Raw genomic sequence first — 13,225 nt, forward strand, 5'->3', positions numbered from 1 at the left:
GATTTTAGTTTACTTGTCACTATTTGATTGCTACAGTCACCGACCCTAACAGCCATAAAAGGTGAAGTGAATGTACTTCTACAGAAGGCTATACACTTTGTACACAGAGGATCGTGTAAGTAGCAGAATTTGCACCTGCCCCTGCTGCACTATTGAAAGGCTACTGTAAAATGTAGCAGCGAGTTACAATTGTTAAAATGTAAAATGGCAAGGCTTGGCCTTTAGGGCATAGTGCTAGGGTTGCTATCAGAGGGTACAAGGATTACCCCGGTCATGACAGGGGTTCTCAAAAGCAGTAACGGAACTAGATAGGGGCGGGCCCGGCCCTGGTGCGGGCCGTGCAGCCGGGCCCGCCCCCACCCTCGTCCATGTGATTTTTCTCTGCGGCTGTAGCCAAATCCAGCCGGCTGAAGCATGCGCGATTTGCCGGGGGCCCTGCGGGGGTGCGGGCCCTGGCCCAGTTGCACCCTCTGCTCCCCCAGTAGTTACGCCCCTGCTCAAAAGAAGAACATTGCAATTTGCAGGTTATGATGGGGTGGGGCTTGCAAGGAAGTAGGAGGGGTTTGGTTGGATCATGGGTAGGAATTTGGCATAATCGGGTGTGACCAAATTAAATCAGGGGTCTGACCATGCATGTGAGGGAATTTATTTTACATTGGGGTCCCATTTTACTTTCTGGTAGGGACCACCAATCAGAGAGCTGAGATGACTGATGATAATTGGAGGCCCATGGAGGGAGGGCTCTGCATAACTAGTAATATGGTGGTCCTTTGTTATTTATGGTGGACCTGTCTAGTAGTGATGTGTGGGCTACCGAATACCCGCGGGTTTGGGACTTGCTGCTCCTCTCGCTACGGTTTGAGCTCTTATGCCTGTTTTCCTGCCCATGGGATCACGCTTCCTGTTTTATAAGCTCACACCTGCCCCTCCCCGCCCCTTCATACCTCCCAACTGTCCAGTTTTTAGAGGGACAGTCCCTCTTTTGACAGCTCAACCCGCAGTCCCTTGTTTGTACTGGAAAGTCCCGTTTTTCTCTGCACTGAACAGCCAGAAAAAAAGAAACAAAGTTTCTAACTTAATTGGCTTTTGGCAGAGAGCCCCGAACAGCCACAGCAGCTGATAAGATACTATTGTAATGATTTCGAGATGAGCAAATAAGTAATTGTAACAATATAAGATAACAGGTCCCTTGGGAAAAGTGGACTCACATCTTAAAGGGCAATTCACCTTCATTAGCAAAACTGTAATAAGTGGAAAAAAAACAGAAATATGTTCAAACTTTCATAACCTGCCAAATTTTGTAAAACTAACATGGTAATTTGGGGATGTGGGCACAAAATGGGCGTGGTCAAATACATTTTTGACGTGCTACGGGCCCCAACTTTTCCGTCCCTCTTTTTATTTCCAAAATGTTCGGAGGTATGCCTTTGTGACATCAGCGGCGGGGAAGCGCGGGTCTATAAATGGAGGCATGACCAGGTGTGCTAAGGGCAATTGTTTTAATTGTGACTTAATTAAATAATTTGAAAGGAAGACCCACTGCTTTGCAGGTAACAGGGTCCAAAAAATTGTGAGTTTTTCTCCAAAATAATAACCAAAAGTATAATTAATAGTGATGGGTGAATTTATTCGGCAGGCGCGAATTTGTGGCGAATTCCCGGGATTCGCAGATGGCGAATAAATTCGCGAAACCGGCACGAAAATCAGAGAATTCGAGAATAACAAGACGCCGGCGCCGTTTCGCAAATTTTTCACCGTTTCGTGAATTTCTATGGAAATTCTCGAATTTTTCGCCAAAGCAAACGCCCCAAATTCGCCCATCACTAATAATTAAAAGTTCAAACCATTTATTGGAACATACAGGTAAATGCTTTGCAGGGCCAGGTCTGCTATTAATCAGGGCCCCATTAAGGGGAGGGTCTTTCAAACTTATGATAGGGACCCCATGATTACGGATGCTGACCCTGCCAAAGCCTATTGTGATAGAATTATCACCCACAGCCTTAGAATTGGGTCTTGTTAAAATATGGATCAGATCAAAACAATAAATCACAATTCTATTTAGGGTGGCTCACTGTGATTATGTTTAACCCTTTGCCTGCCAAGCACGGACGGCATACTTGCTGGCAGGCAGGGGCTCTAACTGTCAAGAAGGTACTAAGTAGGTCCTTATGCAGATGAGCAGTTCACGCTGCATTGGCCGCTTCACCACTTCCACAGAGAGTGGGCAACGAGGCTGTGGGGCTGTCATGTCGGCCCCCGTGACACCATTGTTGTTTTTTCCAAAAATATATGACTTTCTGGGGTGAACTTACGTAAGTGTGTTGATTTTGCAGTAGCTGGAATGATTGAAATGATAGATCATATGGGGTGTCTTCATTTTGAGTGCCTTATGCCACATACTTAGGTAAACCAATACACATTGGGCATCAAACTGTTCAGTGGACCCCTGACCTTCATATTTATGGTGATATATCTTTGTACCTAATGATATGTCAGAGATACGATGCTGCAAAATTACATTTGAGGTGATTTTTCAATAATGTCAGAAAATTATATAAAATCCAGAAAATTTAGGAAAGTATTTTGACTGGGTAGTTTGGAGTAGAAAGACAAATTTACTTATTTTAGATTTGTCAGAATCAGTTTTTTTCAAAAATATATGGTTTGATAGGGTAAACCCAGTGGCGTAACTACCGGGGAGCAGGGGTTGCGATTGGGCCAAGGCCCGCACCCCCTCAGGGCCCCCCGGCAGCTCGCGCGCCACTCAGTTCTTCGGCCGTTTCCGGGCGTTCGGAGGGGGCGGGGCCCGGCTGCACGTCCCGCGCCAGGGCCCGCCCCCCTCTAGTTACGTTACTGGGTAAACCTACTTTTACTGGAACTTTTGTCCTTGAGATCTGTAGAGCAATGCTTTGAAAATTTGGTAGTGTACGGCTTGGAGTTTTTGATCTATACAAGCCAGAAATCTCCATAAAACGATATATATTTAGTATTAGCGCGTTCAGGAGACATGGGAATTTTCCGAACAGTTGTATTTTTATTCATAAAATAAATCATGTATCTACTATATGAGTTTATATTATGTAAATTATTTTTTAATTCTTTTACATTTAGAAGCCTATATCTTGTTATAGAAGTGGAATTACAACAACATTTTAGTATATTTTAAAGCTTAGGTTGTCCTGAAAAAAACAAACAATATATCGTTTACCTAGGTAAACTAAAAGACCCCCCAGGAAAGGCCCCATAACTAAAAAAGCACAAAATTTAAAAAAAAATCTGGCATTAAAAGTTTGCAAGTGACCAAATCAGTTGGCAGTGAAAGGGTTAATGCAGTACAATATTTTCGACTGGGACTAAACGACATTATGAAAAGAACTGGGGACCAAAGGGTAGTTGAGTAATATGAACCCCTTTATCGAAACATAGGAAGGGCCTGCGACAGGAGTATCTGTTACTTTTTGTATTTACTTTTGATTCACGCAAAGGGGAAATAGTATCAAAAAGGGGTTACTGTGCAATGTGTGCCTTAAAGGGGTTGTTCGCTTTTGAGTTAACTTGTAGTATGATGTAGAAAGTTAGATTTTGAGACGGTTTGCAATTGGTTTTCATTTTTTATTATTTGTGGTTTTTGAGTTATTTGGCTTCTTATTCAGCAGTTCCCCAGTTTGCAATTTCAGCCATCTGGTTGCTATGGTCCAAATTACCCTAGCAACCATGCATTGATTTGTAGAAACTGTAATATGAATAGGAGAAAGATCAGTAATCCAAAGTAGCAGTAACAATAAATGTGTAGCCTTACAGAGCATTTGTTTTTTTAGATGGGGTCAGTGACCCCTTTTTTGAAAGCTGGTAAAAGTCAGAAGAAGATGGCAAATAGTTAAAAAACTATGAAAAATAAATAATGAAGACCAATTGAAAAGTTGCTTAGAAGTGGGCATTCTATATGTACTATATGTTAACTTAAGGCTGCACCACCCCTTTAATGTTTTCCAATGCAAATTATTATACAGGTATTGAACCTCTTACCCAGAATGCTTGGGGCCTGTGTCTTTCTGGAATTTGGATCTTCATTCCTTAAGTCTACTAGAAAAATATTTACACATTAAACAGGCTGGTTTTGCCTCTAATAAGGATTAATTATATCTTAGTTGGGATCAAGTACAAGCGACTGTTTTATTATTACACAGAAAAAGGAAATCATTTTTACAAATTTGGATTGTTTGGATAAAATGGAGTCTATGGGAGATGGCCCTCCCGTAATTCGGAGCTTTCTGGATAACGGGTTTCTGGTCCTATACCTGTATACTATATACACGTATATATCTGCTTGTGTGACCTGCAGAAACTTCAGAGTACATGTTAGTCATTGTTTTCCGTTCAAGCAGCATCTGTTGAGCAGAAAGCAGCTGAAAAGTATTTTAAGACAGGAGTGAAAATTAATTTATTTATATAATAAACATATTACTGGAGTAAAAAAATCCTTAGATTTCCCGTAAAAACACAGTAAAAGCTCTGGTTCACTGGTGCGCACATCATGTAATGACCTCTCGCTCTGCCACTTACTGAGTTATGGGTCTGTTGCACTTACTGTAAAGCCAAGAAGCTCAGTGTTAACCAAAGAACACGTCCCATTAAAAAGGTTAGTGCTGCACTCAGAAATACTTTGCTTTTCATGTAGCAAATGGCCCAAAATAACTGATAGTTGTTTTAATGGATGTTACTTGACATCCTTTTACTGTAAAAAAAAAAAAAAAATATATATATATATATATATATATATATATATATATATTTATGACCTTTATCCTTATTTGTTCTGGTATCTGCACTGTTACTATAGGCACCATCTCTCCCTACTATACCTGCTATCCCACAGTCACACTCCCTTCCCAGAGACTATTATCCCACTGCTAATATAGGCACCACCTCTCCCTACTATACCTGCTATCCCACAGTCACACTCCCTTCCCAGAGACTATTATCCACTGTTACTATAGGCACCATCTCTCCCTACTATACCTGCTATCCCACAGTCACACTCACTTCCCAGATACTATTATCCCACTGCTAATATAGGCACCACCTCTCCCTATTATATCTGCTATCCCACAGTCACACTCCCTTCCCAGAGACTATTATCCCACTGTTACTATAGGCACCATCTCTCCCTACTATACCTGCTATCCCACAGTCACAGTCCCTTCCCAGAGACTATTATCCCACTGTTACTATAGATACCATCTCTCCCTACTATAACTGCTTTCCCACAGTCACACTCCCTTCCCAGAGACTATTATCCACTGTTACTATAGGCACCATCTCTCCCTACTATACCTGCTATCCCACAGTCACACTCCCTTCCCAGAGACTATTATCCAACTGTTACTATAGGCACCATCTCTCCCTACTATAACTGCTTTCCCATAGTCACAGTCCCTTCCCAGAGACTATTATTCCACTGTTACTATAGGCACCATCTCTCTTACTATTCTTGCTATCTCAAAGACACAGTCCCTTCCCAGAGACTATTATCCCACTGTTACTATAGGCACCATCTCTCAGTCTCTACTATACCTGCTATTCCACAGACACACTCCCTTCCCAGAGACTATTATCCCACTGTTACTATAGGCACATCTCTACTATAACTGCTATCCCACAGTCACACTCCCTTCCCAGAGACTATTATCCCACTGTTACTATAGACACCATCTCTCCTTACTATACCTGCTATCCCACAGTCACACTCCCTTCCCAGAGACTATTATCCCACTGTTACTATAGGCACCATCTCTCCCTACTATACCAGCTATCCCACAGTCACACTCCCTTCCCAGAGACTTTTATCCCACTGTTACTATAGGCACCATCTCTCCCTACTAGACCTTGTACTTGCAGCCCAGTCATTTCATTTCCTAAATCTAGCCAGTAAATATCCAGCTTTGATTGGAGTAGGCAAATACACAGCATGTGTAAATGCATGACTGCAACTTCAACCGACCAATGAAAATATTCCAACTTAATTATGAAGTCACACACTTAAATGCCTCTAATAATAAATGCAATTTCTAAGTACATGGCATGCACAAGGACTCACATACAGAACTGCAATGCGGATCCTCCTCATTTGGTAGATGCCGACATGATAAATAACACAGAACATATTTGCAAAGCTACAGAATTATTAATCAGACAAATAGTAATATAAACAAAAATACGGAACTGCCTGTTTCCTATTAGCTATAATTTAATTTTATATTTATAATGACAGAAGACGACCTTGCTTCTTGCTGGATTCCAGGCCTAAACAAGAGAAATTTCCTTTTTGCATCTGAGCTGGTAATACACATTTAAAGGATTATATAAATGCAAATGAAAACAGGGATCTGACACTATTCTGTGGCTCGCCTGCCGCTGCACTAATATGCTTAATAACAAGTATAACTGGCCGAGGAGAATAGTACAGCTTGATCACTCAGGCAAAAACCCAATAACTGCTTCATCAAAAAACATGTATATCTTTTTGAAAAGAGTCTATCCCCAAATTTCTTATAACGTCACAGGCACAAGAAACGCTCTGCTCCAGTTGAGATAAAGCTGAAGAGAATTATATATATATATATATATATATATATATATATATATATATATATATATATATATATATATATATATATATATATATAGTGAATAAAGTACCCCCTCTTGTTAAATATAAGAATATTAAAAGATACTGTAAAGTTTTGTGACCATATAATATAACATATAATATGGAACTACGGGGTGACTTCTAATATCCTCATATTTGGCAACGGGGGTTACTTTATTAATTATAGTACAGAAGTTTCAGTGAGTCATGTGACAGAAATGACATCACTACACTCTGATTATCACTGATGACGTCACTAAGCACCGTTGATAAGGATATTATTTACAGGATATTCATGGCTCTTGTGGTTTTGCTTCCAATAAGGATTAATTATATCTTAGTTTGGATCGATCAAGTACAAGCTACTGTTTTTTTATTACACAGAAAAAGTCGCAATGTAGCCCATGCTCATATCACTAGCTGGACACTTAACTATTTGTGGTCTGCATAGCCCAGATTAGCGTTACACAATTCAGGGATGGGCGAATTTGACCCGTTTCGCTTCGCCGAAAATTCGCCGCTGGCGAAATGTCGCAGACGCCCATTAAAGTCTATGGGCGTCAAAAAAATTGTGTCGAGCGGCGAAACTGTTTTGACGCGCGTCTTTTTTTTTTTGACGCACGCTGCTATATGAGTCTATGGGCGTCATTTTTTCGGCGAAACGAGGCGAAAAAATTCGCCCATCCCTATTACACATACATAAAAGCCAAATTAAGGAAACCCATCTGACATATGCAGAGGCCACCTCCTGAACCACCTGCTCTCCCCAGATGCTCCTTCATCAATCGACAAGGAAAAGCTTTAGAAATCAAACTGAAGATAAGGTGGTGATTATTGAAGAAGCTCATAACCTGATTAATATAGTCACTTGTATGTACAGTTCTCAGGTGTCTTGTGCTTAGGTAAGTCTCCCAGGTTCATTAGATCCAGTGCAAGCAACTTCCTGTCTCCGCAGTTTTTCTTGTATATTGATCCTCCAACACAGAGAATGTTTTATACTGGACATTCAACCCAAGTCTCTTTAACCAGCTGCTTCCATGGCTGAATTTTATATATATATATATATATATATATATATATATATATATATATATATATATATATATATATATATATATATATAGCAGCGTCATTTGTATCAAGACACTTATCTGTTAAAGTCCAACACAGACGCTAAATCCATCCACACTCACGCGGCATTTCGGGACACATCCGTTCCCTTTCTCAAGCGTATGTATCGTGTAGTAGCGTATAGGACTCCATTGCACACACTTTCTGCTTCCTCGTCAGATGGAGCATACGTGGTGAGTAACTGTGATGACTCGTCCTCACCTAGAGGACGGATCCGCACGTCAGTGGCCACATATCTCCACCCACCCGTTACTATCCAGAGTCCATAGTTACCAAGGGTGAAAAATATGTTAGTAACAGCAAATTACATGGGCATTTTTCACTATATCAAATGATTGTAGTTGTTTGAGCAGATTGTACAATCAATATAAGCAAAAAATTAAAAAATTAAATACCCAAAAAGTTTTTTGAAAAAATGCAAAACTACTTACAAAGAAAAATTAAACAAAAAATCTAGAAAAATCCAAAAATGTACACTAATAATACTAATAAACGTTAGTTACCAGAAATGTTTCTGTTTACCAAAAAATAAATATTTTACAAAAATAGATGCAAATCAAAATCACGGTTTAGACCCCTTGGGTTGGTGTAACCAGTACATCTAAGAAAGTGACTTCCTGGAGATCAGCTGTCATTGTGAATTTGATGTCATCATGGGCTTCATTAATTGCCTCGCAGAAGGCGGCCAAGGAGTCCAGGTCACCCCGCCATAGGAGGAACACGTCATCGATGTACCTCCACCAGGCACAACAGTGCCTGGTGAAGAGTACATTTTGATAGACATGCTCATCCTCAAACCAACTCATAAAGCGAAACCAATTTTGTTGTATACATGCTGGTGTGCCCATGTGGGCTGGTCTATGTTGGAGAAACCACCCAGAAGGTGAAGGATAGGTTTTCTCAGCATAGATCAACTATACATGTAGGCAATAGATCATTGCCAGTTTCGAGACATTGTCTAGAGCAAGGACATACATCTGATGAGCTAAAATTCAGAGTTATTCAACACGTCCCACCTCTGAAGAGAGGAGGAGATCGTGTCCTAGCATTAAAAAGAGCAGAAGTTAAATGGATTGATAGGTTAGGGACTCTCAGTCCAAGGGGTCTAAACCGTGATTTTGATTTGCATCTATTTTTGTAAAATATTTATTTTTTGGTAAACAGAAACATTTCTGGTAACTGACGTTTATTAGTATTATTAGTGTACATTTTTGGATTTTTCTAGATTTTTTCTAGATTTTTTGTTAAATTTTTCTTTGTAAGTAGTTTTGCATTTTTTCAAAAAACTTTTTTGGTATATAATTTTGTAATTTTTTGCTTATATTGATGGTACAATCTGCTCAAACAACTACAATCATGTGATATAGTGAAAAATGCCCATGTAATTTGCTGTTACTAACATATTTTTCCCCCTTGGTAACTATGGACTCTGGATAGTAACGGGTGGGTGGAGATATGTGGCCACTGACATGCGGATCCGTCCTCTAGGTGAGGACGCGTCATCACAGTTACTCACCACGTATGCTCCGTCTGACGAGGAAGCAGAAAGTGTGTGCAATGGAGTCCTATACGCTACTACACGATACATACGCTTGAGAAAGGGAATGGATGTGTCCCGAAACGTCGCGTGAGTGTGGATGGATTTAGCATCTGTGTTGGACTTTAACAGATAAGTGTCTTGATACAAATGACGCTGCTACTGTGTTGTGAATAACGCTACTTTATGATACATTTTAACAAGCTAATAAAGGCTATGTTTTAAATATGGAGTGCGATCTGGTTGGACCAATATAGCTAAGAAGCGGAATTACTCACTGCTATTGGGATCAGCACCCTTGACTTCGATATACACTGGGATTTGAGCATCACAAACGTTGGAATTGTATATATATATATATATATATATATATATATATATATATATATATATATATATATAAAGCTTGCGGCACTGACAGGGTTTATGTTGCAAAAAAACAAAAAAAGGTTTATTTAGCCTCAATGTTTCGATCCCCCACAGGGATCTTCGTTAGGAGCAAAGATGTTGAGGAGGATCGAAACGTTGAGGCCAAATAAACCTTTTTTGTTTTTTGCAACATAAACCCTGTCAGTGCCACAAGCTTTCTATATATATATATATATATATATATATATATATATATATATATATATATATATATATATATATATATATATACACCCCTGAAACCCTGGGGGCTCCCCCTGACCATAATCAGCTCACAACTGCCATAGCAGCATATATCTCCTCATTGACTTGTATGCAATTCCCCCAACCCTTTCTTCCCCCCAAGGATGCCCAACATTCAGCCGTGGAAGCAGCTGGTTAAAGAGACTTGGGTTGAATGTCCAGTATAAAACATTCTCTGTGTAGGAGGATGAATATACAAGAAAAACTGCAGAGACAGGAAGTTGCTTGCACTGGATCTAATGAACCTGGGAGACTTACCTGAGCACAATGGTTCAGCTCAATATAGTTAGTGGCTGACTCAGGATATGATTCAAAAAGCTTTAATACAAATTAATGTAAACAAGTCTCCAGGGCCTGATGGCATACACCCCCGGGTTCTAAGAGAGCGTAGTTCAGTTTTAGACCAGCCCTTATTTCTGATTTTCTCAGATTCACTGTCATCTAATATGGTGCCTATGGATTTGAGAAAAGCTGATGTTATTCCAATATTTAAAAAGGGATTACGATCTCAGCCTGGCAATTATAGGCCAGTAAGCTTGACATCTGTGGTGGGCAAATTATTTGAAGGCTTGTTAAGGGATCACATTCAAAATTTTGTCCTAATGAATGGCATTATGAGCAGCAACCAGCATGGCTTTATGAAGGATAGGTCATGTCAGACGAATTTGATTGCTTTTTATGATGTGGTAAGTAAGTTTCTGGACAGTGGGGGGGGGGCAGTAGATGTGATCTATTTGGATTTTGCCAAAGCGTTTGATACTGTGCCCCACAAACGACTGCTTTCTAAACTAAGGTCTGTTGGGCTTAATGAAGTCATTTGCACATGGATAGGAAACTGACTACAGGATCGGGTACAGAGGGTGGTTGTTAATGGTACATTCTCTACTTGGAGTAAGGTTCTTAGTGGGGTCCCCCAGGGCTCGGTATTGGGTCCACTTTTATTTAACTTGTTCATTAATGACTTAGGGGAGGGTGTTGTAAGTAATGTATCAGTGTTTGCCGCACTTCGCCAGGCGTATTTTCGCCAGCGCTCCACAAATTCACTAAAATCCAAAGTTGCGCACAGGGGTAGCGTAAGTTTGCGAAGTTGCGCTAGCGTTAATTCGTCAAGCGAAGCGAAGTTTCGCTAGCGATGGTTCATTTGCATATGGCGCCAAATTCAAATTTCAATGGAGGAATACGTATCAGCACTACAAATGCCTAGAAAACCTTCAAAACATCAAATAAAATTTTTATTTTGCCCTACACGTGTGCCCACTATATAGGTAAGTTGCCATGAGTCAGGAAATGTAGGGGGAAGGAGGGGAGCCCCAAAAATTTTTTCGATCTTTTTCAGCCTATCACCCATAATGTAGAAAACACGCCAGCGTAATTTGGGACTTAGAAAATTTTTTTGACTTTTTTTGAAGCAATCCCTATCTACTCTATTGCGCTTCGCCTGGTCTGAGGTGGCGAAGGAAGTCTAGCGTAAAAGGTGGCGTAAAGAACAATGCACATGTTTGAATTTGCGTAGTTTCGTTCGTTGCGCAAATTCGCCAGGCGTAAGGGTGCGAAGTTACACTAACGAAATTACGCCAGCGTTCGTTAGTGAATTTGCGAAGTACCGAAAATGCCAAACGCTAGCGAATTAACGTTAGCGTTCGGCGCTTCGGCATTTAGTGAATTTGCCCCATGGGCTTTTGCCTAGTAACTAGGGAAAAGGAGGAAGGGTAGGTATTTAAAGCTATGGGAGCCTAGCAGATCCTATTCGTCCCTACATATGTTATAAAATGGCCAATTCTGAGAAATATTTAAATTGGTCTTCATTACTAATTTGACATAGTTCATGAATTATTTGCCCTTTTCTTTTGATTTTTTCCAGCTATCATCTGGGGGTCACTGACCCCATCCATCTAAAAACAAATACAGAAGAACCCCCATTTTACATTTTTCAGGGGACCAGAAAAAAAATGGTGTAAAATCTAGGAAAATTTAAAATCAGGGAAATGTATTATGCTCAATATATGTGGGACCACAAAATAACAATGTAGAATAAGGGCTAAACATGCATTGTCATTGCTATTCTTTACTACTCATCTTTCTATTTAGCATTTCTCCTATTCATATTCTAGTCTCCTATTCAATGCATGGTTGCTATGGTAATTTGTACCCTAGCAATTGGATTGCGGAAACTGCAAACTGGAGAGCTGCTGAATAAAAAGCTAAATAACCCAAAATCCCCAAATAATAAAAAATGAAAACCAATTGCAAATAGTCTCAGAATATCCCTCTCTACATCATACTAACAGTTAACTCAAAGGTGAACAACCCCTTTGGCTTTACTATCTCTGCTTAGCCTTCTTATTGCAACTACTCTCCTAACTAATCCTACTCAGAAGCCATTTTTATTACACAGCCTGAGTCTCTTAGATGAAATAAAATACAGACATGGGACCTTTATCTTAGTTGGGATCAAGTACAAGGTACTGTTTTAGAGAAATATTCAATCATGGAAATTGTGTTTGAATTATTTATTATGGGAGCTTTCCTGTAATTTAGAACTTTCTGGATAATGGTTTCTGAATAACGTAACCCACACCTGTATATTTCTTGATTTATCAGCTTTCACCGGAGCAGCAGGTATGGAATAGCGGCTTGAATAGTAAGGACACCTCCTGGGCTAGGGACACCAGCTGCTCTATATCCTAAATAGGGTTGTTCGCCTTTAAATTAACTTTTTAGTATGATGTAGAAAATGATATTCTGAGACAGTTTGCAATTGGTTTTCATTTTTTATTATTTGTGGTTTTTGAGTTATTTAGCTTTTTATTCAGTAGCTCTACAGATTGCAAATTTGCAATCTGGTTGCTAGGGTCCCAATTACCCTAGCAACCATGCACTTATGTAAATAAAAGACTGGAATATGAATAGGAGAGGTCTGAATAGAAAGAGGAATAATAAAAAGTAGCAATAACAATACATTTGTAGCCTTACCGAGTATTTGTTTTTTAGATGGGGTCAGTGACCCCCATTTGAAAGATGGAAAGAGTCAGAAGAAGGAGGCAAATAATTAAAAATCTATTTAAAAGAAAAAATAAAGGGAACATTTTAAAATAATATTTTCACTTATTTGTTTCTGTTTACTTTTAACAACATGTATATAAAAGTGGTAACTTGGTAGTAGTGTTGTACTGTAGCTCCCTGTATAAAGATGTGTGGAATGTCAATGCATTTTGAACTTGGGCATAGGAATT

This window comes from Xenopus laevis, chromosome 3L (genome assembly GCF_017654675.1).
Source record: "Xenopus laevis strain J_2021 chromosome 3L, Xenopus_laevis_v10.1, whole genome shotgun sequence".
NCBI lineage: Eukaryota > Metazoa > Chordata > Amphibia > Anura > Pipidae > Xenopus > Xenopus laevis.